A 25032-nucleotide genomic window follows, 5' to 3' on the forward strand; every position below is an offset into this window, starting at 1 on the left:
GATTTTCGTCCTCTCGAAAAGAGGAATTCAATGGAATGATTATCTCCATCCAATGAGTTAGCCAAAGTGGAAGTTGGCCCTAGTTGCCAAATTTAACACTCCCTCTCAACTAGGGAGAATTCCACCTGTCAATCATGCCATCATGTCGACACAAACCATCCATGTATCTCATCTCTACTCTGCTAAACACTAATATGAAAAATAAAGAGGAATCGATCGGGAGTGAGTCACAAGACCTTGCCACTCTCCATTGACAAAAGTCAATCCATATAACCAAAGAGTAAACTCCAATCAAACTAGATCCCAAGTGATCAAATTGAAGAACACCATGCATCTTAGACATAGGGAGTACGGGAGTACACGATGCATCCATCAATAGTGTTATGGTCCCAAACCACCTTTCCCAACTCATTGGCCAGATGAGAGGTACTTCCCATGTGTCCTGGACTACATGGGTAGGATGATGCAAGAACATCAATAGGGAAAGAATATATCACATCTTGCTCACAACCACACGTAGGGAAAGGAAAAACCACACCCTACAAACACGTCATAACCACACATAGGGAGAGGATGAACCACTTCTACAGTCACACATCACAATCATTGTAGCAAAAGGGTAAACCACCTCATGCAGGCATGCAAAACACCAAGAGTAGGGAAAGGGTGAACCACGTCCTCCATGTCCTACATGCATGCAAATCAACAATAGTAGGAAGGATCCTACACATGGGGAAAGGATGAACCACATCCCACCGACATGTCAATCATAAATCGTAGGAATGAGCATGCTACATGTGGGGAAAGGATGAACCACGTCCACCAACATGTCAACAATTGCCTATATGTATCTCTCGCTGGGGTACCCGTAGGAGAAGGTAAACCACTCATCTTGCTAATATATCATAGGAGAGGGTGAACCACTCATCATATGCATATGTCATCAACAATAGGGGAAGGTGAACCACTCACCCTACACAGGTGTCAACAATCGTAGGGGAAGGTGAACCACTCACCTTGTACACAATGCTCCACTAAGCGAAGGTGAACCACTCACCTTATGGTCGCTCATAGCTCAATAAGTACCCCAAGTCTCCAGGAGCTCCCAAAGCTCAATCTTCAGCCAACAATCCCTTCATATATGGAATAGTGCCAAGTTGCTTTTTGAAAATTAAAACTAGATCAATGGGAGCCTCGTAGCTCTATCCAGCAGCATATAGATGTATATATAGCAAACATATTGAATTATAGCAGAGATCTTGGCAGCACTTAGCAATCCTCTGCTTTTTGTATATCTTGATGAAAAAAATATTTGATTGATTTCACTTCCTCTTACTAAGGGAGACCACAGCCTAAACATGTCTTTTCAGAGTGCACCGTGACCATTAGACAACCTGCTCATCATGAGATCTGTCCACTTAAACCTACCATAAAACAGGTATGTCCTTTATTGTACCATATAATGTGGTATGTGAAATACTGGATTCCCTAAATCTTCTTTAGCGATATACAACGAAGGTGTGCACAAAATGACTCACTGAAGAGCTAACTCAAATGGCTTTATTGCAATATGTATTCAACCTCAATGGTGCTTCCAAAGCAACCAAATCAAGAGATGAAGCACTAGAAGTGCTCTTTTCATCTATCATACTGCAAACCAAGCCAGCATCAAAATATTCATGGAATCTTTGATTCCAGCAATGTACTTCAAATTAATAAATTATAGATAATAGAATAGAAATATCTCAATAAGCAGTTATCCAATATGAGAGGTTCATCCATAAATCGACACAAGGTTTTCATAGCAAGACATATGACTGAATAGGCCTGCTAACATTATATCAGCTTGACATCAAATATAGACCCTGACAAATATTGACCGCATAGTATATTCAACAATAGGCAAAACCTTAGCAATACAAATCAAATCTAGGTTCAATATGTCAAAATGAGGTATTGAAATCTTGAAGCCCATACATCATTAAGATGTATCTTGACTATCATACATAATCATAACGGACACTGACTTCCCAGGATAAAATAAACTGCTTCAATATTGGAGCTCTATTTAATCTATCAAGCAAGTCCTTGAATAAGTCGTCCATATATCGGGGGTTGATAGGCCCTAACGCAGTCTTTTTTTGATGATATTATCAGACTCTTATATTACGCTCTTTCTTTCATATATATATATATATATATTTCTGATCAGCTATAGTATATCCTCTTGGGTAATTTTGTACAGACATATCTATTTTTTGAAGGCTTTGGCCTAACCCTCTGCATATGCCTGGTTGGCATCTACAACATGTAATTTTCTCAAATTAATAGAAAATTACAATTTTTCCTCAGGGAAAATAAATTCGTCCATATATCAGCTATACAAAATTTTGACAACTCGTGTTCAAAGTCAAACCCTAGGAAGTGACAAGCATACTGGTTTGTGCATTATATTATCCTGCAGTCATCATTTCTAGACTGGTTCTTAAACAGAGATTATGAAACATCCTAATGTCATGCCTCATTAAAACACCTTTATTTTAACATGATCTTTCGAGCTATTGCAAATAGGGACAGTGACTTGATATTCCAACCATTAGAAGGGATATAGCAAGTAAGCTATCAGTAATCATCACATTGTTCAATCTTTTCTTAATTTATATTCTTCAACCCAGAGATATTTAAACTAAAAAGTTGTCATAACACCTCTATCATTCATCTTTATTCTCGAAATGGTGTCATTTAATCATCTCAGCCGCTGTAGGGATTGTTGTGCTAGAGATTCAACCTGGTCAACAATACTTTTATGCAAGGTGTTGGACAGCTTATAACATAGGTATATTCATTGCTACTATGATAAGGTCATATTACAGGGGATAGTTATCCCTAGCTAAAGTATATCTGCTACATGAGTCTGTCATATAGGTTGATCATAAGAAACCAAAATCTTTACGCCTTGATTAGAAAGACATACGAGTTGATGTGAAATTCTAGACAATTATGATCTGAAATCCGAGCTCACAATAATAACAGGTCTGAACTTAATTAGCTATAAGTTGCTGACATCTGAGCCATGATATACCACGAGGTTATAGTAATATAAAGTGATACATCTTGTTCATTATATTGTGGTCGATATAGGTCACTGGTATGAAGACCATCTAACTTGAGGCACAAAACTTTGTCATTCATGTAGACAAGTCATACCTTTAAATTGAACCATAAAGAGTGCAAGTCTTCAAGATAGCAGAAGGTCGAATCATGGAGATTGAGTAGTCTATTTGATGTGAAAACATAATGAGTGACGTCATTAGAGTGAACCATGATGATAATAGTATCATGTTACGGTTGATAACACGACATTAAAGAGATATAGCAATGACTAAAGCTAGATATCCATAGATAGAGATGCAATTGCCATAATCATACTCAGATGCTACTGGAACAAGGTAGCCAGATCAAGAGGCTAACTTGACCGAGGGCGACAGTTCAAAGTTCAAAGTCTACGGATTGCGTAGATACCAAGCGGGCCAAAGATGCAAATGCGAGGGGCCGAAATACATTGTAACGTTGTACCGAGATCATTTGACAAGACATATAACTAATATGAAACATGAACTTCGAGAAAATATATTTATGGTGTGGAGCTGAAGCATTATGCCACGATTATTGTAAATATGATGTTGATGTTGCCTATATATAGTAATGCCAAAATTATACTTGCCTATATGATGCCATATAGAGACCACAATACTATAACACATATTATATGGTCTTGAGAGTACTTCATATATGATCGAATCACGTTGATCTTTACCAGGACAAAATCAAGCCATCATCTTAGAGTGAGATGTGCCTCAAGGCCTTTCAAACATTTTTCTTCCAAGGAAAGCAATTTATGTTGCAGATGCGGGATCTTATCCAAAACAAATATGTGAGACCCATATCTGGGAGCAATAATATGGTCATAAGAACGGGAGATTCTTGAAACAAGAGACTTGAAGCCAATAAGAAGTATATAGAGAAAGGTCCAACTCATCGCCACCATAGAATAAGATCGTGTCTTTGCGATGATCTTTCATGGAAAATCCCATCTGATCTACGAACCACATACCCATTACTATAGGTCATAGAGGATATATAGAATGACATTATATGCATCATCTTGAGATGATAACTTTGAGCAAGAGTACTGAAATGCCACAGTCTTGAATCAGAAAGTACGAGCTCTAGGAGGAATGTCACAAAATTGCTTCAAAATAGATGCAAATGGCCTGAGAGAAATATGAGCCAAAACAGGACCGCAGAGCTTGATATTTTTCATGGTGATCCTCATTTTTCTTTGCAAGGGCCAAGAGGAAGAAGACTGCACAAAATTGTCAATAAGCCCCTTTTGAGATCACCTTTTTATAGCATATTTACTTAAGCGATCTTGTTTGAAACTCAGAGAAACCACAAGTTCGAGTTCCCTATGATTGTTACTTCAATGTGATCAAAAAACCTTGACTCGCTCTTTTCATAACTGAATGTGATTTTGCTAACCTGTATATTCTTCACGAGAAGAAGCCCTCTTAATTCAATACTCAAAGCATAGATATAAATCCATCCATCCTTGCTCCTAACTAACTGTGCAATCTTTCTTCCAAATTTACAGAGAAAGGAGATCTTGAAGACTTCTTGGTCATTGCTCTTGCTTGGGCTTGTCTCCACCTGAGCTCCGATTCCATGTTAATTTTTAGGATAACATGTTTGCAAAAAACAAAACCTTCAATTCTCTCATTAGCCCAATTATTAAATCATTAGCAATCACGTGAAATATTATCATGATGACAGTAATTGAGAAAAAAACATGTACAATAAATAACGAATACAAACCAAGACAAGAGGACACAATAAATTGGCTCAAGCCCAAGAAAAACCCCAAGATGGGAAAAACCCTTGATCAAATCTTCTTATTATTAATATTGAATGTTCAGCAAAGAGAGAAAGTACAATAACTTAAAGTCAAAATGACTTGACAATAATAAGATCCAACCTTAGACAAGAAGATGGCTCAAAAGATTATCATTCCAACACTTTGTTATCTATAGATACCCATGGTTTGGTTAGGGCTTCTTACAATACACAATTTTCTTGCTTAACTGATTCACAACGCCTCATATAAGTGCGGTTTATCCAGGCATACTAGGAGCTCCCCTTCGCTGGTTTTTTCAAGGGTTGATGTGAGATAGATTAAACCCTCAAAACCCTCCTGAAGATAGTGACATCTGATCAGTCTTGTGACCTCAGAACAAGCTCATTTAGCCTTGCGTCTTAACTGAACCAAACCTCAAGAGTGTAGAATTTTCTCTACAAATCAACTAGCTCACTGATATCATGTAGAAATTTCACCTACAGATCAAACTAATATATGCAATGTACTAAAGCATAATACTAGAACTACATCTACCATAAATTTTGCGGAAGCTAATCAACCATGAGCAACATCAAGCATGAACACATATAACTGATAAGAAGGAATCAATCACACATAACACAGAATATATCACTGAGGAAAGCACCAGCATAAACCCCAACATTGTATTATCACTCAAGTGGAGATCCTCAACAACATACAAAAAGAATCAGCTCAATAGCTATCCCGCTCTCTTTGTAATCAAAAGATGAAAATCATGGACTACCTAGGCCTCAATATATAGGCTATAAATTGGCCTAATCATACCTGTTGTCACCTCAGGTCCGACTACGTAGTCATAGAAGAAAATAGATTCCTTTCTCATGCAAGGAAGACTTACTAAAAATATCCTAGCATCTGATAGTACATTGCCCCACATCTAATCTCAACTGGATCTCTATCTGAACTGCCATGCATCAGTTATCCATGAGAAAATACTCAGCTATCTGAAAATAATAGTTGTCACATGCATGCAAGCATCAACAAACTATCACTCATTATTTTAACATGTTAAAATAATCTAACTAGACTTGACTAAGTTAAACTAAGTCAACTGATCCTCTCAATATAGAACTCATCTTTAATTCCTCAATCAGTGGAGCAAATCAAGGACACATTCCCCAATCAGTGGAGAAATTATTGCATGTTCTCACAAAGACTTCAAGTTTGATTTTCCTTAACTAATTAACTCAAGCTGAACTAATTAATTAATATTCAAACTGCTGGTAAGACAAAATTCGAATTTTACTTCCTATTTCTAGTCCAGGGACTGATTAAAATAGGAATCTACACTGCACTGCTAAAAATAGAACTTCTATTTTTAGCACTTCCATTTTTCATTCCATGTTGCCCAATCCAGCGCTAATGCCCAAACTGCTATTTTTAGCACTTCTAATTTTAGCATTTCTTGTTGCCATTTTTCAGCAAGGAGTTGTGGCCTTCCTGCACAAGACGAACCTCATACAAGACAACCCTAAACTGTCTTCCAAACAATCCTCTAATCCACGACTACGTTCGTGATGGATTTTAGCAAGCAAAGGATGGTGAGAAATGCCGAGAATTTCCTTTATGTCTTGTGGCTTACTTGATAGAAGAATCTCGAACTTGATGTACAAGAGAGAGACCCAAAAACAACTAGCCCTTTATTCTCTTTCAAAAGCTCGGCTATTTCAGAAAAAATAAAAATAAAAATGAAGCCCTTTCGATCTGTGAAATGAGGGAGACAAAACTCCAATATATACAATTCGGTGTGGTCAAGAGACGTGACTATTGGGCTTATTGAGCCGACATATGGGTGAGGCTTACCTTGCTAATTTTACATGAGAGAAACATAAATTCAAAATCATACTTCTCCTTAACCAAATTTGATGATCTTTATATCGATTTTGATCCTCTCGAAAAGAGGAATTCAATGGAATGATTATCTCCATCAACTGATCTAGCCAAAGTGGAATTTGGCCCTAGTTTCCAAATTTAACAATGTATTTACGTTATATCTTAGGAAGTGGTAAATTGGAAATTCATCTCTTTAAAGGTGAAGCCATCACAAAATGGCCTAAGCCTAATGACAGAACGGACACTAGGAGCTTCCTAGGCGCAGTTCAATATTGGAGGAAGTTCACTGCCATCATCTCATTTATTGCATCTCCTTTACATACTTTGACAAGAATTAAGCAAGTCTTTCATGGGAGAGGCAAATAACAAAAAGCCTTCAAAAGTTTGAAAAAGAAGATCAATATAGCCCTAGTTTTGGTATTGCTATATTTACAAAAATCGTTCGAGATTGAAACCAATATAAGTGATTACACCCATGGGAGCAGTATTAATACAAAAAAGGAAACCATTATGAAACCTTCAGTGGTGCAATCAGAAACTATCCTGCCTATGACAAAGAATTGTATGTTTTGGTTCAAAATGTTAAGTGAAAACACTATTTGATGGGCAAAGAGACAATCGTCTATATAGATCATCCACCTTTGTAATATCTTCAATCACAATCCAAGCTACAACAGTGATGAAATTTTCGGTGGAAGGGATTCTTGCAACACTTCCATTTGGTCGTTGGGCATAAGATAGGGATACAAAACAAAGTTTGATATATTCTCAAGATATTCTATTATTGCATCCATTGTTTTACAACATAGTTCTTTAGCTCATGAAAGTTATATATGCCAAAGATGAATTTTTCAAGGATGTATATGAAACACTAATCCATGGTACTCAAGCAAAAGAATTAGATTATCATATTCATGACAAACAATTGTGTCATCTTGGTAAATTGTGTATTCCACTAGATGAAAGAGTACATGTAATCAGATAAGCACATACTTCTCTCATTTCTGGCCATTTTAACGTAGGAAAAATAGTAGCTCAGTTGCAACATTATTGTTGTTACCCTGTTATCCTGAAATGAATGAAACTAAGGGATGTGTCATGTGTGTTACTTGCAAACCAAGTAACAAAAAATTAGGTTTGTACACTTCTTGTAACTTCTCATCTATGGAAAAGTGTCCATAGATTTCGTAAGGGATCCACCTATCTCTAAAGAAGGACATGATTACTTGTATGTGGTAATAGATAGATTTAGCAAAATGTGTGTTGATGCCTTGCAAGAGGTAGGGGACGAAAGAAAGTTATACACATATGTTCTTTTAGAATGTTTTGATTCATGTTGGTTAGCCCACATCCATGTATTTGATCATGACTCACGCTTCCTTGAAGCGTTTTGGTCAGCTTTATGAGAATTAACGAACATCGGGCTTTAAAAAAGCAATACTTTTCATCCACAGATTGATGAATAGACAAAAATGGTCAACATAACAGCGATGTCTACTGTGAGAGTATTGTAGCAAGCATCATATGCTTTGGGATGAGCAATTGCATTATGTACAACATGCCTATAACAATGCCATACCTTTTGTACATAGAGGTCTCTTTTTGAGAAACATTTTAAATATTAGTTCAAGTCTCCTTTGGAATTAACTTTTGGGCATGATCTAATGGTGGATGGCCAAAGCAATGCAGATAAAACCACAAAGTTCATCCAGAACATCCAATTGGTTCATCAAACTATACAAGAACAATTGAAAACTAGTCAATCCAAGTATAACGCTAGGAATGACAAGCATCGAGTCAATCATCATTTCCAAGTCAATGATCAAGTTTGGTTATAATCTTAAAGGTAAAGGTAAAAAGCTCACACCGATGAAGTATGGTCCATAACAATTTTGCAAAAAATGGTGACAATGCTTCCCGATTAGATTTACCTCCATATATGTTGTGGTGTATTCAATGGTGAATGTTAAAAACTTGAACCTATATGAGAGCCTCTTATAATCATGAATCAAGGTGAAAATCTCAAGGTTCTTTTAGTTGATGATTTTTCTTCTGAATATCTTGATAAGTCGCTGGAAAATGTTGTTCTTGACAGAAGGATTAAGGCTTCACAAAAAGGTGATGTGGAATATCTTCATGTGGGTCTACAAGAAATACATCCAAGTAATGCACAAAGGATAGAAATCGGAAAAGTGAGGGAGTTGTACCCTCACTTGCTAAGTGAAATCAAACTTTCGGTGGCCCAAAAGCTTCTCAGTGGGAAAGATTGATCCAAGATGGGTTTCCACAAACAATCCGAATTGATGGTCTTAAAATATGATGAAAATGTCTCCATGTCAAAGAGCTCACCAAGGGCTTTCCAACGCAATTTGTACAAGCTCAAATAGACATCATATGTAAAAAAATATGGTCTTGGAAAGTTGAAGGAAAAACAAGAGTGGCACTGACTTGTTGCACACTCCAAACTAACACATGGCATGATTATATGGTGACATGTGGCATAATGGTAAACTAAAATGTGGCATAATGGCAAATTGGCATGTGGAATTGGTGATGCGCTGATATATGGACCAATTAAAAGTATGTGCTTCACATGAACTAGCATCAACGAAGTTAAATTTGACTCATCCATACCTTTTTTTCTTTTGCCACACACATATTACATGTTAAACAATGTTACCAACTTAACAAGAATTGTAACCTCAAAATGAGGACTCTAGCCCAAAAAACCCCTATTTTTAAGCCAAAAACATGAAAAAACACCCCCAAAATCGAAATGTGGTGATGTTGCATCACCCCTTTTTTAAGGTTAAAATTTGAACATTCTTCAGCCATGGCATTAAAAACCAAAAATATGATCATGGAAAACTTTTTCCAAATTTTTGAAGCCACGGGATTATAGACCAAATAGCATTACTAGAAAAACCTTAAAAATCAATACCTAAATCAAAGAGTAATTCTACCAAGAGCAACTTTATTTTTGAAACTAAAGTTTAGCTCCTTTGAGATCTTAACCTAAGACAACTTGATCTACTTTGAATGGGGCACTAAAATTGCAATATTTTTAAACTATAATTTATAAAATCATCATTAATGTTCACAAATTCATGAAAAACACCCTTAAAAAAATATGTGATTTAATGTAATTATATATATATATATATATATACACATATTAAATTCTTTAAATTTATTTAAGAACACATAAATCATTTATAAAATAAACAACATCTTTCAGAGCTAAAAATCAATAAAATTTGATTAAAACAAAAAAATTAAAAGTTTAACATAGATATAGATATAGATATAGATATAGATATATATATATATATATATATATATATATATTCCCCGATGGGGGTGATGAACGTTGGCTCCAGATGGCGACGTGGTGGCACAAGGAGCCTAATGGGCCTCCATACGCTCCATTCGAGAATTTATGAAGCTCCACAGTACGTCATACCCACAAGCAAATCGAATCTTGGTGCGATAGTTATATGAAGGCAGGGAGACCCCAGAAGGCTATTCAACGGCTTTGGGTGATGAGGAGGGAGTGTTTGGTGCATAGTTTGTCTGGCCTTAATGTTGTCTGGCTGCAGTTCCAGCTAGGGGCAGACGGGCATGGTCTTTACATTACTTACCACTTGGAGGAGGGAGACCACCAACAGTCGAAATGGCCATGGGATCCAGGGGCTCTCTCAACCCCGCAACAGCATGAAACTCCAAGGTGTCAGCCCTTTCTCTAGGTGAATTCGGATAGCTCATGGCACTTATGCTTTCTCTCGGTTTGGTCGTGGGGAAATCTCGATGGGGGGACTCTACTAGCCATCTCGTCGGTTGTGTCTTGTCAGTCAGTGAGCTTTGTGCAAGACCAACTCCAACAAACTCCTAGGTTGTTGCTACGGCTTCTTGTTCTTATACCATTGGTGTTTCCTTCACGAGAGGGAGGATAGCATTCAAAATGGTGCCACAGTCTTGAAAGTACAAGGTTGGTAAAGGTCTTGGTAACGTCCTTTGTTTATTCCTTCTGCAAGTTCAATACAATTTGTTTTGGTTCTTTTCTTTGGTTAGGTGGAACGCCGTCCTCTCAGGGGTGGCTAGTAGTTACATTGGTGTTTTAATGCCCCGTCAGAGGGGACATGCGCGTCATGGAGGGGCGGCTCCGCTCATGGCAGGGCGACAACAAGAAGAGGAGCCAAGCTCTGCTACTGAAACTACTGGCAGCCATCATTCGGGAGAGGGTAGGGCTTTGTCACCAGCGCACTCCCCAAGTCAAGCAAAGCCCCCACCTCCTTGGAGTCTATTGCTGCTCAATTGACCAACATTCAGCTCAATATCGATACTCTAAGGGAGCAGAGATATGAAGATAGAAATGAACTGGTAGCTTATATCAATGATCTCCAACACATGCAGAATGAGATACTGGACTCTGTGGAAAATCAACGTCATCACCACAGGCGAATAAATGACCAGCTTCGCTCCCTGGAAGCAAGGGTGGCGCTCATAGACTTCCACATGCATGAACGTGTTGCTCTCTTCGCTGCTCCTCTAGCCTTTCCTCCAAATACACCTCCATAATGTGGATTCCTATGATATGCATTTTTGCCTATTTTGTGCTTTGTGAGTACTGGCCTATAAGCCAGCCGACAATAACTAGTGACACCAGTTGTCATGGTCTTCCTCCAGGCTACTTGTTCCTTAAAGCTAGGCTTAAACCAAATTCTAAGCCTGTGGAGATGTATTTTGTATCTATTGATTTTCTGATAATATAATTACTTTTTTTGACCGAAAATATATATATATATATATATATATATATATATATATATCCCAAGGGTGCAACTTAATTGACGATCGTCGTGATATGAAGTATTGTGTAAACAAAGAGATCCAAGGTTCAAATCCCCTGGAGTAGCCCAGTTTACAAAGAAAAAGACAAGTCACAAGCCCCAGAGATGTGGTAGCAGCTGGAATCAACCTCGTGTCACGTGAGTACGAGACTAACCCAATTGTTGATTTCTCTAGTTACAAAAATAAATAAATAAAATATACTTGGTTTTAAAAAATTATTTGAAAAAAAATAGCAGTTAAAAAATCTATATAAAATAATAATAAAATAAATACAACCTAAAAATATACATATATTCAAAAAATAATAATAATAATAATCATTTTTAAGAATATCTGGTTTTTTTAATTGGTTTTTTTCCTTAATTTTAATAAAAATAGAATAAAAGGAGGAACAAATATATATATATATATATATATATATATATATATATATATATATATATATTTGCTCACGAGAATAAACGGTGAAGGCACTTTGTGATGTGAAAAACACCACTTCAAAACTCCATAGGGAAAATTCTAGCCATGTTAAGGGTTGTGGCCCAAACCAGGTGCAATCCCTAAGTGATTTTCACTGTGATTTTGACAGCTTAAATACTGATGGGTCACAGTTTCTCAAGCCAAAGATTAAGTATGCAGTCATCTCAGACTCACACAATTTAGCAAACAAAAATATAGGGTTTTCAATATTTTTTTTTTAAATTGATTTTTGCCCATTTAATAATTGGGAAAAAAATCAAATTTTTAAATAAATAATTAATAATTATACAAAAATTATGTAATGTCATGATCAATATTGTAATACCACAAGTAAGTTTCAACGAAAAATAAAATAAAATAAAAGTTACACAAATTTGAAAAAAAACAAGCATTTACCCAAAAAAGAGATATTCGAGATATCCCCAATGGGGGTGTACATCCAGATCACCACTTGGCAAGTAGACCGAGTTCAGAGCCTGTCCGGCCTCCACGCGCTCCATTAATCTTCCATGAATAGTTAGGCATGCTCTAATTGCCCGCAAGCAAACACCCTGCTCACATGCATTGTTGATAAATACCCAAACATAGAGGGAAATTCTCCAATTGTACATTTCAGGCGAGAAATTGGAAGGGTGCAAAGGGTAGTGGTACTACTCATTATTCGAACACGCTGTCGAGGTCAAGGCAGTGGGTGTGCAAAGTGACAGTTGTATGGGATAGCCTGAGGTGGCACAGCACTGAGACCAGGGACTATCCATGGGATCCTGGCACGAGCAATATTACTGAGTCTCTTTGTACTCCTGCCCGGAACCTCTTCTCGAAGGATGAAGAGTTAGTGCCAATGATGGAGGAGGTGCCTAGTCCTCGAGGTAAGCTAGTTTTTACCCCCTGTAATTTGTGTTTCAAGTGTTGTAGTGCCTAGCTATGCAATTGGGCCTATCTCAGGCTACGGGCTTGTCGGGGTGCTACTCCTTTCGGCACTCAAAGTGAAGGGGCGGTCCATGTGAGAATTCCTAAGCCGGAATACCTACTGCAACAAACTGATGTTACTTATCCTACTTGTTTAAATCATGCAAGTTATTTATTGTGTTCTACGACAAATATCAAAGCAAATACATTTGCAGCCCTCACTTAATTTATATATATGCAGAGATAGAACACTGAGCAAGAAAGAAAAATACAACAAATGAAGAAACAGTTATTTTTGGACAAAACGTCCCCAAAAAAACCCAACGCAGGAAATCCGATGCAGCAACTTTGAGAGTTTATCATGCAAGAGAAAATTATGAGTACAATTCTAGGATGCTCAACTAGCAATCTGATACAAAGAGAATACTGAACAAAACACTGGTGAAATGATCTCACCCTGTCACTAGAGAATCAATGACTGATCTTTTTGCTCTGGAGGCTTTGTGTCACCCTCTGTGTGGCCTCTGCGCAAAACTGCATCACCCTGGGCAGCTTCGATGTCACCCCTCCTAGGTATTACGTTGCCTCTCCTCTAAATCCTCTGTTGGTTGAGAAATTGACTTTCTGCCTCCCAAACTCACACCCTAGCTTTTGAAAACTAAACTTTGACTTCCCTCGGCAAAAACTCGACTTCCCCTCAAGGACTACGTTGCCTCTACGTCAGCACTGCATTGGCCAACGTGAGCCTTCCTCTGAACATCTTTTTGTCCTCTCTCTGCCTTGTACTCTCCAGAAATTCTTTCTCTCGAATTCTCACTGCCCCTCTGCTGCAAGATCTCCTCAATCGATTTTCGCCCTAAAAACTTCTCACTTCTGAAAATTGATTTTCTCAATCTCTTTGTGTGTCTTCCAAATGACCCTCAAGCCCCTTATTATATCTTTTTGTTGGACAACCAACGGCCTAGATTACATCTTAATCAAAGGCTTAGATCGTTTTGACTTGATCCATGGCTTTTTCTAGAAGTTTCACCCCTGACTAGATTAATACACATTAATATTTTAATATTTCTAAGTTTAGACTTAGGAACCCCATTAAAAATATTAAGTATTTTAATAAAATCACTTCTGGGTGGAATTTCCCAAAACGCTTTCTTGGTTCTTTGGAATACATGTACCCAAGCCTCCCTGCAAAATTTGAGGCTTAGAGAACATCTGATGCTACCCAAAATCAACACTCCCTCCTAGTGAGGAATGTGCTCTAGCAATAAACTCTCTCTGCATATTGCTCTGACTCTGAATCATCGTCTTTGCGTTGCTGATGTCTGACATATTGTTGCCTTTGACACTCCCTCTGCATTCGTGTTGTTGCTAGTCCAGTTACCCAACACTGCATCTGCACTGCATCTCTCTCTCAAATGTTGCATATGTTATGTTGCTATCACTACCACTGCTAACATTGCATCCGTATTGCAACTCAATTGCTGAGAGAAGCAACTGAAAACACCCAAAAACTGGACAAGTATCCAGTGGATACTCCTCGGTGCTGAAATCCTGACTGTTGCTAGTCCCTTGATGCCTCTGAAGCCACTACGTAGCCGAAGCTCTGCATTATGCCTCCCTGCATTGTTGCCTCTCTGCACTGCTCAGTCTCTGGCTCTTCTAGCCACTGCATCTGGACGCATCAACACTCCATGGCACCAATTGAAACTCCACCATCCCACAACTACTGATCATGGGCTCTCGTAGCAAAGTAATGATCCAAGAGGTGGGCTCCTCAAGGATCCTGCTCATCTGCACTCCTCCTTACTACAACTCTATGTCAACCCACCTCGCTCTTGGAGGTATCTCTGCTTTCATGGCGAACTCCTCCTCGTCAATCTTCGCATTTGCAACCTCGGGATCATGCTTCTCATTCTTGTCCTTTTTCTTCAAAGGACACCGAGATGCATAGAGGCCCATATCACCACATCTGAAGCACTTCACCTTGGAGACGTCCTTCTTTCGTCTTTGTTATCCTTGTTGTCCCTTCGATGTAAGGATTGTGTTATCCTCTTCCTCCACTTTGGGCTTCGACCCACTACTATTGCTACTCCCTTCAAGTTTGACCTTGAGCAAGTCTCTCCTCAGCTCTTCTTGTTTAGGAGTTGCCCACATCTCGTCCCAATCTGGCAATGTTGCTCTGCCCAAGATACTCTGGACAAAGCGTTGTCAATCATCTGAGACAGAATTTAGAGCTAGTTTTACTAACTCCAAGTCTTGAGGTGTATGTCCCGCAGCTGACAGCTCATCACGAGTCTCCTTCAGTTTCGTGAGGAATGGATCCACATGTTCTCCCTTCTGCATTGTCCAACACTGCCAATCATCTGAGACAAAATTTAGAGCCCATTTTACTAACTCCAAGTCTTGAGGTGTATGTCCCACAGCTGATAGCTCATCATGAGTCTCCTTCAATTTCATGAGGAACGAATCCACACATTCTCCCTTCTGCATCTGAGGAGATCTCAACTTCTGCTCTAAGTACATCTTCTGCTGCTCAGAAGATCCCTAATACAATGTGGCCAAGGCATCCCACATCTCCTTAGCAGTCCCTTTGCTTGCAACGTGGCACACCACGTGATCCTTAACTCCATCCAAGATCATCCTCTTCGCCTTAGCCATCTCAGCTCTGTACTTCTTCAGCGGATCTGCATCCACTGGGACAATTACCACATTATCAACATACATCTTGAGAGCATGCTCATCTAGAAGGAAAGTCATCCTAGCCTTCCAGATGGCATAAGTTGGAAGCCCCATCCAACCTGTCATGTTCCCTCAAGCCATTGGCTGTCATCTCCTCCGAAAATTGTTGAACAGCTCCCTCTTTCTCCCTACTGCGTAGCTCCTACGCCGACTTACGCACTCCCCGATGGAGCTAGTGAGTTGTTTCTCCTCTGCTACTCACCCGGCCAAGTCGCATACTGAAAAATCTACGTCCACCCACTGCTCCTCACGCTGAGGCTCGACATTACTCCCTCTGTCGCAGCAAAATTCAAACTAGAAGCTCTTTCTCACCGTCAACTCACTAGGAGAGAGACTACCTCAAATTTTCGACCCTTCAACTACAACTGCTCAAACCCTCTAGGGTTTCGACTTGTTGCCTCCTGCAACTTTTCGATTTCCCCTTCTACTCGACGCTAGGGTTTCTGGTTTTGCTCTTCTTGTCTCACCTGCACTAGCGTTTCTAGTTTTTCTCTTCTTGTCTCACCTGCACTAGCGTTTCTAGTTTTTCTCTTCTTGTCTCACCTGCACTAGCTTTGATACCATGTGAGAATTCCTAAGTCGGAATCCCTACTGCAGCAAGTTGATGTTACTTCTCCCACTTATTTAAATCATGCAAGTTATTTATTGTGTTCTATAGTAAATATTGAAGTAAACACATTTGCAGCCTTCACTTAATTTACATATATGCGGAAACAAAACACTGAGCAAGAAAGAAAAATACAGCACACAAGACAGTTATTTTTGGACAAAACATCCCCGGAAAAACCCAATGCGGCAAAACCGATGCAGCAGCTATGAGGGTTTATTATGCAGGAAAAAATTCTGAGTACAATTCTAGGATGCTCAACTAGCAATCCAATACTAAGAGAATATTGAACGAAAGTGGTGAAATGATCTCACCCTGTCGCTGGAGAATCAGTGACTGATCCTTTTGCTCTGGAGGCTCTACATCGCCCTCTGCGTGGCCTCTGTGCAGAACTACGTCACCCCTCTTGGGTATTACGCTGCCTCTCCTCTGGATCCTCTACTGGCTGAGAAATCAACTTTCTGCCTCTCGAACTCACACCCTGGCTTCCAGTAACTAAACTTCGACTCCCTCAGCAGAATCTCGACTTCTCCTCAAGGACTAAGTTGCCCCTGTGTCAGCACTGCGTGTGTCAGCATCAGCCTTCCTCTGAACGTCTATTTGTCCTCTCTCTGCCTTGTACTCTCCGGAAATTCCTTCTCCCGGATTTTCACTGCCCCTCTACTACAAGATCTCCTCAATCGATTTTCTTCTTGACAACTTCTCACTTCAGAAAATCGATTTTTCCAATCTCTCTCTGTGTCTTCCAAATGGCCCTCAAGCCTGTTCTTATATCCTTATGTTGATATGTAAAGATTGTTTTTTTCATTTCAATCAAAATATAAAGACTGTAAAGACTGATATTAATTTTTATATTTTAATCAGATTAACAGATTTCCTTTTTCAAAATTCTATCAAATTAAATGCATTTGCGTACCTGATTCTCTGCATACCTGCGTACTTGATTCTCTGCATACCTAGTTCTCCGTCTGGTGTTGATCACATTCGTCCAAGTTTTTTGCGTCCATTAACAAACCAACTTATTCCTCCCTGCCTATCTGGGATCAACCTCTGCGGTTCCCAAATCCAGAGGACTCTGAAATACAACCAATGGCCTAGATTACATCTTAATCAAAGGCTCACATCGTTTTGACTTGATCCATGGCTTTTTCTAGAAGTTTCACCCTAATTAGATTAATACCCATTAATATTTTAATTTTCCTAACTTTAGACTTAGGAACCCCATTAAAAATATTAATTATTTTAATAAAATCATTTATGGGTGGAATTTCCGAAAATGCTTTATGGGTTCTTTGGAATACCTGTGCCCAAGCCTCCCTGCAAACTTTGAGGCTTAAAACACATCTGATGCTACCCCAAATCAACAGTCCATAGTCGCACTGCGCCCCCCAGCAACCACGAAGGCAAGTCTAGGAGCACGATGTCAGACAAAGGGTGGGAATTCTTTATGTACAAGGGTTGGGGTGTTTCTATCGGCCAGTTTTGGGTGTGGAGGAAAGCCCCACGCTTAGTCGCGCCTTGGCACTACAATCTCGTGTCATCCACCAAGATTCTTGTGTGGTTGTATTACATGGTGTTATATATCTCGGCAATGGTGTTTTTACAAGTTTGAATATTGGGTCATACATGATTCTTGTGGTTCCTGTTTTCCAGCCTCTCCCTTCCTCTGGCACCCTCGGCTCGACATCATGCCGCGTTAAAGGGGACACCCTCACCGGGGGCAGGCAATCACCACCATGTTGAGCGGCCGAACCCGGGCAATCGTTCGCTCGCAAACACATCTGACAATCGGGAAATAAAGGAGGCCTCTGCTATGTTATGAAACCAGCTCAAGAAAAGATAGATCAACGCCTTAGAATTCAGCCTCTTCGAGGGGGCAACCTCCTTTACATTACATAAATGAACAATTCTTGGATGATACAAATGACAAAACCTCCTTTCTATATATAGGAGTCTAAGGAGTCACAATATAATCCAGCCGACCTAACAATAATAATATAAAGCCACAAAAATAACAATAGAGGGATTCTATGGGCACATTAATAGCAATATAGGGGCAATGGGGGCACAACAATATAAATAAGGGGTATAACTACAATAGTAATGGGGTAATCACTAGTATTATAGGGACCCAACATGCCCCTCTCCTTCAAAAAAGTGTTGTCCTCAACGCTTGAGTAGTTCTGGATACTTCTGCATAAAATTCTCATCCTCCCATGTGGAATCTTCAGTGGATAAGTTCTTCCACTTGATAAGGTACTCTGAAATTGATCGATTTCGTAGCTGTCGAGTTCTTGTTTCTATAACTGCTTCCGGTTCCAATATAATTTTTCCTTCCTCGTCAAGTTCTGGAAATATTGTTTGAACTGGGAGCTTGTCGCCTATAACCTTTTTTAAGCATGAAACATGGAAAATTGGGTGCAATCGAGAAGCTGCAGGAAGCTCCAATTTGTATGCCATAGTACCAATTTTTTGCAACACCTTGTACGGACCATAATACTTTGGTGATAATTTATTATCCTTCTTAGCTTGTTTGAGGGACATTTGCTTATATGGTTGTAGCTGTAGGAATACCCAATCACCTACATCAAAACTTCTTTCACTGCGATGTTGATCTGCCTGTTGTTTCATTCTATTCTGTGCCAACACGAAGTTATCCTTTAAGAGTTGGAGGACTTGTTGTTGATGTTCGATGTGATGTTCCACTGCCTGAACCTTAGAATTTTCTCTTAAATATGATGTGATGGATGGTGGTTGATACCCATAAAGTGCCATAAATGGGGTCATTTTTGTTGCTATATGAAAGGAAGTGTTATACCACCATTTAGCCAAAGGCAAGCATTTGACCCATTGTGTCTGTTTATCAGATACAAAGCAACGAAGATATCCTTCCAAACATTTGTTTACTATCTCAGTTTGCCCATCAGATTGAGGATGATAAGATGAGCTATGAGCTAACTGAGTACCAAGACAAGAAAATAATTCTGTCCAAAAATTTCCAGTGAAAATGGGATCTCTGTCACTTACAATAATCTTTGGGTTTCCATGTAGCTTTTGAATTGTTTCCATAAATGCAGTAGAAACTGTACTGGCTTTAATTGGATGTGATAATGCACAAAAGTGTGCATACTTGGTAAGTCTGTCAACTACCACCATGATGACACTCTTTCCCTCAGACTTGGGTAAACCTGTGATAAAATTCATTGATACCTCCTCCCAACGTTGGCTTGGAATGGATAAAGGTTGTAATAGACCCGGTGTCTTAATTGTTTCAACTTTATTTTGTTGGAAAACCAAACATTCTGCCACAAACTTTTGAATATCTGATTTAAGGCCATCCCAAAAAAATTCCTTCTTAACCCTGTGGTAAGTTTTTAAAAATCATGAGTGCCCTCCTAAGGGAGAAGTGTGCAATTCCATAAGAATCTTTTGTTTTAGCTGGGAATTCTTACAGAGGTATAAGCGATCTTTGTACCATAATGAATCATTTTTCCAGCTAAATGTATCAGACGTACTGGAATCTTGTTGTAGCTTTCGAATAAGTGCCCACACTTCTCCGTCATTCTTCCATTCCTCCCTTGCTTCATTTATCGAATCTGGTTGGATGATAGAAATAGCGCACAAGAATGCTTCCACATCCTCATCCTTCCTTGAGAGTGCATCTGCCACCACATTTTGCTTCCCTTTTTTGTAGATGATTTCAAAGTCATAACCCAACATCTTTGTGACCCACTTTTGTTGCTCTTCAGAGGATAATCTTTGTTCTAAAAAGTATTTAAGGCTATCATGATCCGTTTTTACCTTGAAGTGTCTTCCCATTAGGTAGGGTCGCCATTTCTTAAGTGCATGGAGTATTGCCAACATTTCCTTCTCATAAATAGCTTTGCTTAGAAACTTTCCCTTGATTGGACGACTTTCAAAAGCAATGGGTCTTTCATCTTGCATTAGAACAGCACTAATTCCATTTCCTGAAGCATCACATTCCACAATAAAGGTTTTTGTGAAGTCTGGTGTAGCTAAGACCGGTGCTTGGCACATTGCCCCTTTAAGATGTTCAAAGGCCTTTGTTGCTTCCGGAGTCCATGAAAATGCATCTTTCTTCAATAATGTCGTTAGAGGTGCTTCTATTCTCCCATAATTCTTAACAAACTTGCAATAATACCCTGTCAACCCAAGAAATCCGCGCAAATGCTTTATGGATGTGGGGATTTTCCATTCCTTAATGGCTTTAATTTTGGTAGGGTCTACCTTAACTCCTTCATGAGATACAATATGACCCAAATATTCCACCTCCTGGACTCCAAAGAAACATTTGGATCTTTTGGCATATAATTGTTTCTCCTCCAATAGTTGTAGCACCCTGTCAACATGTTCAACATGATCCTTCCAAGACTTGTTGTAGATAAGTATATCATCAAAAAATACTAACACAAATTTTCTAAGGAATGGTTTGAAAATTGAATTCATCAAACCTTGAAATGTTGAAGGTGCATTGGCAAGGCCAAAAGGCATGACCAAAAATTCATAATGACCCTCATGAGTTCTAAATGTCGTTTTCGGAATGTCTTCAATCTTCATTCTGATTTGATGATATCCTGAACGAAAATCCAACTTGGTGAAGTAAATTGATCCATGCAATTCTTCCAGTAATTCATCAATGACAGGAATGGGGAACTTATCTTTAATAGTGAGCTTGTTGAGCTCCCTATAATCCGGACACATGCGCCATGATCCATCCTTCTTTTGCACCAATACTACTAGAGCAGAGAAAGAACTTTGACTCGGTTGAATTATACCAGCCTCTAGCATTTCTGCAACCATACGTTCAATTTCACTCTTTTGGACATAGGGATATCTGTACGACCTGATGTTTGGAGGAACACTTCCTGGAATCAGATGAATAGCATGATCATGATCACGCATAGGTGGGAGACCCTTGGGAGTCTCAAATACCTTAGAATGATTGTCCAGGACTTTTTGAAGATCTGGAGAAACAGATGATTCTAATGTGGAAACATCTAGCGAACATAATTGTGCAATTACACCCCTTTGCTCCTTTTTTAGAAGCTTTGTCATACCATTAGAGCTGATTATCTTTCCTGGTTTATCTTTGTCTGTCTTCAAATCTGTCCTCAAACCTGTCTTCAGATCATCCATCTTAGCTTCCATGCCCTTTATCTTAGATTCCATGCCATTTATCTTAGCCTCTGTTAGCTTTTGTGAGCGTGACATTTGTTGCACTTGTTCTTGTAATTTTGATATATCATGTAGCATTTCTTCCTCTTCTTCATGAGTCATGCTAGAGCTTTCAAGTTCCTTACTAGGTGTTTGCATTTTCTTTCTTCGGGGCATCAGTTACCGATAATAATGCTTTACTATGCCCTTTGAATTCCTTCAAAACAAGTTTATGCAAAAATTAAAAAAAAACTACACACATTTTTTTACTTTGTAGAAGCCTGATATTGAATCTGATGTATCTCTGTAATTTCGAATCATCCAGTTCTAAAATTGTGACCTGTAGTAGCCTTCTATGCCCTCTTTCCAATGCCACTAGTCTAATCCAAATTGGATTCTCCAAGAAAGAGTTATGCACAATCTCCCGCAGTGACCTGATTATAGACTAGTTCAGTAGAGCGAACTTGTATGAAGTGCCACGTGTCACTGTTTCAACCTTTGACTCTAAAAAATATACAAAAGAAAACTACAGTCCATCCTCTTTTTGTACCTTCTTACGAAATTTCAATCTGATGCTCAGAAAGAAAGTTATGACGATTTTCCCCAGGTCACCTGTTTTGAGTGTAATTCAGGAGTCTGCAAAAAGACCAACTTCCTCAGATCATATATCCGAAAATATCGCGCAAAAAGCTCTGAAATTCGGAACCAAAGTTCAGCGCGATTTCTTCTCAAATGGGTTTTTTTGCGACTTCTGAAACGTCACAAAAAAAAGTTATAGCGAAAATGCCACGATGACCTGTTTGGAGCAGCGAAACCCTAGAATCCAAAGCTCTGATACCAAATGTTATGAAACCAGCTCAAAAAAAGATAGAAAAGATAGATCAACGCCTTAGAATTCAGCCTCTTCGAGGGGGCAACCTCCTTTACATTACATAAATGAACAATTCTTGGATGATACAAATGACAAAACCTCCTTTCTATATATAGGAGTCTAAGGAGTCACAATATAATCCAACCGACCTAACAATAAAAATATAAAGCCACAAAAATAACAATAGAGGGATTCTATGGGCACATTAATAGCAATATGGGGGCAATGGGGACACAACAATATAAATAAGGGCTATAACTACAATAGTAATGGGGTAATCACTAGTATTATAGGGACCCAACATGCTATCTCTCCAACCCATTCCCCAAGCCATGTGATTGCTCCAGCCACCCTCGAGTCCCTTGCGGCAGCCCAGCGCAACGTCAAAGTGAACATGGACATTTTGAGGGAGCATAGATATGAGGATCGTAACAAGTTGGTAGCTTACATCAACGATAGCCAATATAGTCAAAACAAAATTCTGGAACAGCTGAACAGTCTTCAACGCCAACAGCAACGCACCAATGACCACCTCCGCAACTTGGAAGCGAGGGCGGAGCATATTGAATTTCACATGCATGAACACATGGGCTACTTTGTTGCTCCTCCTATCATTCCTCCCAACCCACCTCCTTAACATGTTGCCTCCTATTCAAGGTTCTCTTATGTTTTTTGTCTATGTATGCCAAGGCTAATAGGCCCATTGGAAATAAAGAATGTCATTGTTTGTCTATGTTTTCCTTTAGGTCCAAATCTCAACAAGTCTAGTCGGAATGAGGGAAAGGGGCCTGTTGAGATGTACTCTACGTCTTTTTGATAATCACTAACATATGCTGCTCTCAAGGCAGCGCAAAAAAAAAGTTATCAGAAATCACACCTTCATGGTGAATTTCATCCGGGTTCCACCTGTGAATTGTAGAAAAACTTGAACAGCAAACATTAAGAAACTTTTATTGCAAAAATATCATCCTTTCTTCCATTAAATAAGAAACAATTAAGATATAAAATTGGTTGTCACTCACCAGGCCATTGAAAAAGAGTGCATGCTTTGCTCTCTCCAAAAGACTAAGCTTCAATCTTGTAGAAAGAACAAGTTGAAATTGGAAATAGTCCCCTTGTAAAATTATCACTCAGTCGAGCCTTTGACTTCCATTCCATTGCTGTAAGAATAAGTAGGGGAAACTACAGCCACAAACAATGGGAAATTTCAACAGACAGCAAATTTGGAATTTCCAGGCATAATTTGACAGCTTGTCATTGAACAATAATAATCTTAGATCCTATAAATCAATAAAAGGTGTAGTTTTAAACATTCTGAAAGAAAAAGGAAACACTTGAAAAAAAATTAGTTGACAGTTGTAACATATTACAAATTATGATTCGGTCAGCAAAAACCTGTGGGCAGCACCCATATATACTAGAAAGTGGCTCACTATTTCCAAGATAACTCCAACACCATAGCAAGCTTCCTCTGATATTTTATTCCTTGATAACTGAAAAGAAAATTATAATGATTTTCATTAAACACATCCAATTTCTTCTGGATTGATTTATAATGCTGAGACAATTTATCTGCATATTTTTGACACATTTCTAGCTACTTGTGTGCTACCTGAAATAGGCAGCAGCTAAAAGTCAAAAGTTCTAAAATGAAAGAAAATAAATTCAGGACTTGACAGTGGAGGACAATGCCCAAACACTCTATTGTTTGTGCTCTAGATTGTATGTTCTCTTTTATGAAAAGCATTATGTGATTGAAATTATAAATAAAATGGAGGTAGCACAGTGGAACATCTCTGGTACTAAAATTTACAGAGCTGATACAAATCCATTCTCAAGATTAACACTCCACAACCATTCAAATGTTCCCTCATACCCCAGTCAATCATGGCCATAGAATAGTAAATCAGTGTTACCAGTAGGCAAAACTTGATTCAGCAGCCAAACTGGGTGATTCAAATTGCCAGCAAGCTTGAGTCACCATCTCACATTTGACCTGGATAGCAGGTCAAACACTTGACCTACAAACTACTCACAATTCATGGACCAGGTCACCGAGTTAGACAAAATACTTGCTGCATGACCTGTAACTACTGCATTTTCGCTTATTTTCAGCACAACATTCATCCCAACTTTCATCCTAACTTCCTCCTTATTTCCCCAGATCTGAAAACAAAGACAAAGTAGGACATCCACAATTTCAAAATCAGGAAATGCATGAACTTTTCCACCTATGTTATCAGGACTTGACAGCAAAGGCCAATGACCAAGCGCTCTATTGTTTATGTTCCAAGATGTATGTTATCTTTCGTGAAAACATCATGTGATTGATGTTATACAGAAGATGAAGGTAGTACAGTGGAACATGTCTGGCATTAAAATTTCCAGAACTGATATAAATCCATTCTCAAGAATAACCCCCATAAGAACCCTCTTGATTCAAGCATACCCTCAAGCCCCTATCAGTCATGGCCCTAGAATAGGAGAACATTGTTACCAGTACGTAGAACTTGATTCAACAGTCAAACCAAGGTGATACAGATTGCAAGTGAGCTTGACTCACTAACTCACATTTGCCCTGGCTAGCAGATCAAACACTTGACCTACGAC

At 38.9% G+C, this 25032-nt stretch overlaps 1 long non-coding RNA gene across 2 annotated transcripts; it reads right to left on the bottom strand.

The window, feature by feature from the left end:
• Positions 1–2212: 2212 nt before the first annotated feature.
• Positions 2213–23935, bottom strand: LOC149215481 (uncharacterized). 2 transcript variants are annotated; one of them, XR_016251034.1, is made up of 3 exons: positions 23818–23935; positions 23445–23604; positions 2213–4710 (listed from the first exon to the last, which is right to left on the bottom strand). It is a non-coding gene; the product is annotated as an uncharacterized LOC149215481 (long non-coding RNA). The 2 variants fall into 2 exon arrangements; XR_016251035.1 differs by having other exon boundaries at positions 23793–23928.
• Positions 23936–25032: the final 1097 nt, after the last annotated feature.

Source organism: Pinus tabuliformis, chromosome 1_1, assembly GCF_031772625.1.
Source record: "Pinus tabuliformis cultivar Carrire ecotype Pingquan chromosome 1_1, CPIR1, whole genome shotgun sequence".
Lineage (NCBI taxonomy): Eukaryota > Viridiplantae > Streptophyta > Pinopsida > Pinales > Pinaceae > Pinus > Pinus tabuliformis.